The sequence below is a fragment of the Alosa alosa genome, unplaced genomic scaffold (assembly GCF_017589495.1).
Source record: "Alosa alosa isolate M-15738 ecotype Scorff River unplaced genomic scaffold, AALO_Geno_1.1 AALO_1.0_unplaced_4, whole genome shotgun sequence".
NCBI classification, from domain to species: Eukaryota; Metazoa; Chordata; class Actinopteri; order Clupeiformes; family Clupeidae; genus Alosa; species Alosa alosa.
In genome coordinates, this window is record NW_025962543.1 from 479,072 (window position 1) to 485,071 (window position 6,000).

Here is a 6,000-nt window from a genome sequence, read left to right on the forward strand (position 1 = left end):
TTAATGAATCTACAACTAAATTCTTTATAGCTCAAATCGTATTAGTATTAGAATATTTACATGATAGACATATTATATACAGAGATTTAAAACCTGAAAATATTTTACTAGATAAAGATGGTTATATTAAATTAACAGATTTTGGTTTCTCTAAAATAATTAATGATAGAACTTGAACTTTCTGTGGTACTCCAGACTATCTTTGTCCTGAAATGATACAAGATAAAGGTCATGATAAAAGTTGCGATCTTTGAGCTTTAGGTATTCTTTTATTTGAATTACTATCAGGTTATACTCCATTCTGTGATAATGGTTAGGGAATTATTACAGATAAAATATTATATGACTCTATTAGAATTCCTTATATAATATCAGACACTGCTTCAGACTTAATATTTAAATTATTAAAGAGAAATCCTTATGAAAGAATAGGAAACGGCACTGAAGGAATGAAAGAAATAAAAAAACATTTATTTTTTAAAGATATAGATTGAAACTTATTATTAGAAAAAAAATTACCTTCTCCTTTAGTACCTAATATAAATAATAATCTAGACATGAAAAATTTTGAAGAAAAAGATACAACGTATAAAAACCTAGAAGATAATAATACAAAAATTTATGTAAAAAAATATGATAATAACACTTCATGATTAGATTATTTTTAATTAATTAATTTTTGTGTTATATTATTAAAAAATGTCAGAACATGATTATGATTATATAATATATGGTACAGGTTATATTGAATGTCTTATCAGTGGACTTCTTTCTTCTAAAAAGAAGAAAATATTACAAATAGATTCTAATAATTATTATGGTTCAGATAATGCTACATTAAGTATAAAAAATATATATTAGAAATTTGACAGTAAATAGAAAGCACCTAAAGAAGACAATGAAATTTTTGGAAAATTAAGAGATTATAATATAGATATATGTCCTAAATTTTTATTAGCTGCAGGTAAATTAATAGATATATTAATTAATACTAATGTTCATTAGTATATGGACTTTAGACCAGTAGAAGGAGCTTTTGTTTATATTAATGGAAGTTTAGAAAAAGTTCCTTCTTCAGCATCTGAAGCTTTGGGTTCTTCATTAATAGGATTTTTTCAAAAGAGAAATTTAAGAAATTTTTTTTCATTTTGTAATTCATTTACTGAAGAAAATGTAATAGAAAAGGAGAAATTAAAATCTTATACACCTTTATCTCTTATGAGTTATTATAATTTAGATAAAAATTCTCAAGCCATAATTATACATGTAATAGCACTATATATTAACGATAAATTATCTAATAATTATAATGAGACATTAAATTTTATTAAAAGAATTAAAAACTATCAACAAGCTATGGTAAGAGGAGAAACATCGCCATTTTTATATCCAGATTATGGGCTTTCATCATTACCTGAAGGATTTTCAAGATATTCTGCTATTAATGGAGGAACATTTATGTTAAATAAGGAATTAAAAAATATATTATATGAAGATAATAAAGTAATAGGAATAGAAACAACAGACAATGAGAAGTTTATGTGTAATAAATTAATATTAAATCCTATTTATGCTAAGAAAATATTAGAAGATTATGTAGTAGAGAAGGGAAGAGTAGGTAAATATCTTATGATATTTAATGATATACCATTTAAGAATAAAAAGTTACATAAAAATTCATTTTAGTTAATATTACCGGGAATACAATTTAATAAAACAACAGACATTTATATTATATTTTTATCTAATAAGAACAAGGTAGTTCCTAAAGGTAAATATTTATTATTATTATCTTTTTATATAGAAAATGATAGTAATAATAAGGAAGAATTAATGAAATTATTAGACGCTAAAATTTTAAGTTTAATATTAGAAGATTAGGAAAAAATTATAGAAAAATTTTTTACTATAACTACAATATATACAGTAAGAGAGGAAGAAGGAAAAAATAAGGGAGAGGATTAGAATATTTTTATTACAACAACGGCAGATCATACAAGTCATTTTGAGGAAGCTACAGAAGAGGTATTAAATTTTTATAAAAAATTAGAATAGAGTAATTATTAAATAAAATTTAATTTTATGTTTTTTTAAATTTTTGATATTTTTATAACAGATTAATGGAATTAAAAATAAAAACATTAACAAATGAAATTTTTACTATTGAAGTAGAGGAGAGATGTACTTTATTAGAACTTAAATAGAAAATAAAGGAAATAAAAAATATAGAAGTTGAATAGTAGAAATTAGTATATGCAAGTAAGATGTTACAAGATTCTACATTTGATATGGAGAAATTAGGAATAAAGAGTGGTGATACTATTATATTATTAAAGATTAAGAAGTAGGAAGAATAGAAAGTTATATAGTAGGAACAAGAGGAGTCAACAGTTAATAATTAGACATAGGGATAGCAATAGTAGTATGGAAATTTACCGGATTTATCTAATTTATTAGGATAGAATATAGGGGGAGGAAATTTTGATGTAAATTAGTTATAGAAATTAATGTCAGATCCGATGATATAGTAGGCTACATAGAAGTTATTATAGGATCCAGAGGCTATGAAGAATATATTATCTATGAGTAGAGAGTAGAGATTACCATCTATAGAGTAGAGTTTAGGGTTATTAGGTTAGTAGTAGTAGTTTTAGTAGTAGCCTAGAGTAGTTATTTTTTAGTTAGATAAGATTATGAGTAATCCATAGGCATTAGTAGCATTTTTAAATTTAAAGAAGGCATTAAATGAGCCTATTGATTTACCTTAGGAGGTATATGGTAATTTATAGAATGTTAAGGAGAATGCGACAGATGAGGAGTTATTAGAGAGGTATAAGGATTAGATGTTATAGTTATATGGAATGGGATTTTAGAATGAGTAGGAGAATTTATAGGCATTAAAGATATCTCATGGAAATATTACGATAGCAATAGATTATATTATGAATTAGAGGGAGAAAATGAATAAATAAAAAATTTTTTCTTTTTTTTAAAAAATAATTTATTGAAAATATTTAGAGTTATCGAATTGTCCGCTAATTTTTAATTCTATTGATTTATTTTTTTCTAAATTATTTTTTAAATCTTTCAATATTAAAAATATTGAATTATTATAATTTCAGTTTAGTCCTTTTTTTGGATCATCATCAAAAATTACTTTACCATTTTTTGGGTCAACGGTATTAATTTTAGTATAGGTAATAAAGTATACATCAGGAGGAGCATCAGGATAATTTTCATTTACAATTATGTGTAATTGATATATTTTATTTTGCAATATTTCAGAGCAAATAATAGTACCTTGTCAATTTATCATATTCATATCATCATAGTTTATGAGCCCATAAGTTATATCTGCAGATTGTCCAACCCCATGTTCTTGATCATGTAATTCTTCTAATAATTTGAATTTTCTAGGGACTTTAGTTCTGTTAGGGTTATTAGTAGACTAATTATTTTTTGTACATTTTGAATTTCTTTTAAAAGGATTTCAAAAGCCCATAATAATTAATTTTTTTGTGTTTTTATTTTTTTATATTTTATGACGAATGATTTTTTTTGTGAGAATATTTTTTGAGAGGAGGGAGAGAAGGAGATCATTTTGTAATATTAGATGAATATAATTTATGAATAGCGATGGGGAGAGATTAGTGGGTAAGAATTTTTTAATATAATTAACTGCATTAGGATAATTTAATGATATATTATTATTATTTAAATTATATATTATGTCTAGGTTAAGATTTTTAAAGGAGGAGAATAGGGGAGTATTTAAATATTTTATTGAGAGTATTAGGGGATCAATTTTTATGAGTATATTAAGGTTATTAATAGGGGGGTTATTTTTTATGAATAGAGAGATTATATTATTGTATTTTAGGAGTATAAAATAATCATTATTATGTTTATATATATTTTGATCAAAGTGGATTAGATTTAAATTTTTATGATTTGAAAGGATGAGCATAGTATATTGATAATTATATATTATTTATTATATAATTCTCCTGTAGTTTATTGGTAGAACAAAGGATTCTAATTCCTTCAGGCGGGGTTCGATTCCCCGCGGGAGATTTTATTATTATTATTAAATTTAATTAAAATTTTAATTAAATCTACGATTCTTATTATATTATAAAATTTTTCTTTATTATTATTATTATTTTTAAATTTATGTAATTGAAAAAATTATTAAGTATTAATGATATTATTAATATTTTCTATATCTATTTTATCTAAATTTTTATTAGTTTCTATGAATAGGGTATTATTTAATGTATTATAGTAGATAGATGTTATTTGAATATCATTTTGTTTTTCTAAGAAATTTTTTATTAGGTTATAATAATTAGATATATTATCATGTGATATATTAAAGGAGTAAAACTAATTTTTTATTATATCATGGGGGGTATCTAGGGATAATTGATATACTGAATTAAATATATTAATTATATTTTTTACTTTTTCTATATTAATTAATTTAGACATTTGTATGAAGACTATACCTGTTATTAGGGCATCATGGCTAGCATCATGAAATTTTATATCTTGTATATTATAGAAGGTATTTGTATTAGAGAAGAAATTTTTTAATTTATAGTTTAAATTTTGAATATCTTGATAATGGTTATATAGTTTACTTAGGGACATATAATTTTGTTTTATGGATTGTTTTATTTCTGGAAGGAAATATATAGTTTTTGTATCGTATAAATTTCTATTTTTTAGATTTAATTTTTGATATAGTAATTCTTTATATGTTTTATAAGAGGAAGGGAGATTATCTATGAAAGTATTATATATGTTTAGATAATCTAGGTATGCATTATGTGAGATTATTGGTTTATTATTTGAGAGAAAGAGGATGGAAAAGAGATAGTTTATATTTTCTGTATCTTGTTGTTGTTGATTTAGATAAGAGTCTTTCTTTTTATTGATGTATATTATATTATTATGATTATCAATTGAGTAGAAGAGAGTGGGATCATTTTCTACTATAAATTTTGCTACTATTCTATTTTCGATTGTATTTTCGAATATTGTTTTATTTTTTATATTTTCATAGGCTTTATAGGTGGTTGAATTAAGGAGGTTAATTTTTTTTATTTTTTTACATAAATTTAATTTATGGGAGGGTTGATAATTGAAACCGTTTGAAATTCAGGATGAAAAATTAAATTTATTTCTGTCTAGAAATTTAAATATTTCTGGATCAAAGGAGAGGGAGTTTGAGTTTTCAATATTATAATTATTTAAGGGTAAGAGATAGAAGAAGTATGGTTCAGCTATTAGGGTATTATTTTCTTCATAGAATAAGCAGAAGCCAAATTGTATTATATTGAAATTTTTAACGCTATTGATTTTATTTAGGTACATAGTATCCATATCTAGATATTTATGAGTTTGATAATAGGATTTTTCATTAATGAATAAACCTGAAAGTTCAGTATCTATTGAAATAAATTTTATTTTATTTATTATTGATTTTATATATGTATTAAAATTTATAATATTATCTCTTGTTATCATTTTAATTTTTTTGATATTTTTAGATCAATTTTTTTATATTTTTTTAATCAGTTATAAGTTTTAGGAAATTTTTTAGATTTACTTTTAAAGGTTTGGAGGAAGCCAAAGAGAATAATTTCTTTAGTTTTTAAATAATTAAGTTTATATGTTGTATTTTTTATTAATTTATTATGGATAATTTTTATTATTTTAAGGAGTAGAATTTTAATCATTTTTTCATTTATGAATAATTGTTTTTTTAGGAGGAAATAAATTTTTAGGGAGAGAATATGGGAGAAATAAAAAATATTTTCTATTATTTGAGATTCTGAGTTAATATTAAAGTCAAAAAGGATCATATGTATATTATATTTTATGAAGTAGATTGATTTTAGGAGTAGGTAATTGAAGGTATTTATATTAAGGGATTGATTATAAACTATGGTATATTTTATGTGTAATTTTTCATATTTTTCTAGATTTATGGAG